This window comes from Scyliorhinus torazame, chromosome 8 (genome assembly GCF_047496885.1).
Source record: "Scyliorhinus torazame isolate Kashiwa2021f chromosome 8, sScyTor2.1, whole genome shotgun sequence".
In the NCBI taxonomy this organism is placed as follows: domain Eukaryota; kingdom Metazoa; phylum Chordata; class Chondrichthyes; order Carcharhiniformes; family Scyliorhinidae; genus Scyliorhinus; species Scyliorhinus torazame.
This window is the reverse complement of record NC_092714.1, coordinates 236,414,348-236,416,081: the sequence shown is the minus strand read 5'-3', so window position 1 is coordinate 236,416,081 and position 1,734 is coordinate 236,414,348.

The following is a 1,734-nucleotide window of genomic DNA, read 5'->3' as shown; positions in this document are numbered from 1 at the left end:
AGAAACCCGGCCATAATCTCAGCTGATGCTTCATTATAGTATTGAAGAAACGCTGTCTTGCTGAACGAGTTACTTTTCACATGAAACAATAAAATGAAGCATGGTGTTCGATACTGTGCTGCAAATTTGTTTTTGAAATTGAAATATTCTAAATGTAAATTTAACAAAGGGGAAAGGAGGCAACATTCATCAATTCAATTTCCAGGTGTTTGCTAGATTTTACTTGTAACGTTTTCAAACATTGCTCTATTTCTCAGCCCTAAACTGTGGTCTTAAAAACTGCAAAATTTCTCATCTTGTTCAGATAGAAGGATATGCCACTGCTGCAGTAACTAAGCAGCCAATCACGTCACTGAATAACAATGGCAGTTCCTATAAAGAATTGATCTTCACATTTCCAGTTTTGCAATTGGCCTGCATCTAAAACGTTAATCTGACTATTCTCTTTTAGGGTAATGACAGAGCTATTGCGTATTTGTAGATCTTCCTTTTCAGGCTAGATTCACAATCCGGTAATGCTAATAGGGAGTTACGTTGGAAGAGAAAAAGGTCAGGTTGAAGAGTACAACAATGTAACACTGATCCTCTGTCTCATACCTATCAGAGCTTAATTCCACATTGGGAATGTTGGCATTGTGAGTTTACACTTTAATTTTACCCTTTTATTTAGAGAAAAATGCTTTGTTAGTTTAATATTTTATCCGCTTCTCAAGTTAAAACAATGGGAATTAGTTTAGCAGCTGATGAACTGCTTCATGGTTCATTTTATGCACTTGCTGAGCCAATTATAATTGCAGTGGATAATTACTTATTTTCATTCAGGCATTTTGACATAGTTTGCAGATCAATGGCTAATACAACAATAAATTGATCCATTATTTTTTTTTAAAGTATTTTTAATCAAATGTTTACATTTTAACATTTAAAACACATAACATTACAAATTAAAACCAATACAAAACTGCAAACCCGCCTCCCCCTACACCCAAACCAACCTCCCCTCCTTGCCTCCTCCCCTCCCCCTTAGCAGTTGATGGTAACCAGCTCCTTGAAATATAGTATAAACAAACCCCATCTCTTATGGAACACCCCACACAACCCCCTGAGAGCAAATTTCACCGTTTCCAAGTATAAAAACTCCATTAAATTCCCCAGCCAGACTGAGGCATAGGGTGGAGAAACTGGCTTCCACCAAAACAGGACCCTCCTGGGAGTCTAATCCATCATTTCTTTTTATTTCCCTATTAAGGGGCAATTTAGCGTGGCCAATCCACTTAACCTGCACATCTTTTGTTGTGGGGGCGAAACCCAGGCTGACACGGGGAGAATGTGCAAACTCCACACGGACAGTGACCCAGGGTCGGGATTCGAACCCGGGTCCTCAGCGCCGCAGTCCCAGTGCTAACCACTGCGCACATGCCGCCCTGATCCATCATTTCTAATCAGTGAAGCAATTAATGAATCGGAAAAGCAAGGGGATTAACTAGATTGTTCCTTGAAAGGAACCACCTGGGGACAACAGGATTAACAGCCTCATTCTGCTGCATCATTCCATGGTTCTGCGATTGGCAGTCAATGTTTAATATGAAAGTTTGAACCACAGATTGATTGATGACATTTTGAAACAATTGTTGAAAACAAAAATGTGTCACTGGATAATAAAAGGGATGGAAAATGTACACAAATAGAGTAGAACAGGAAAATAAGACTGGCAGAATAAGTTAAGTAGATCAC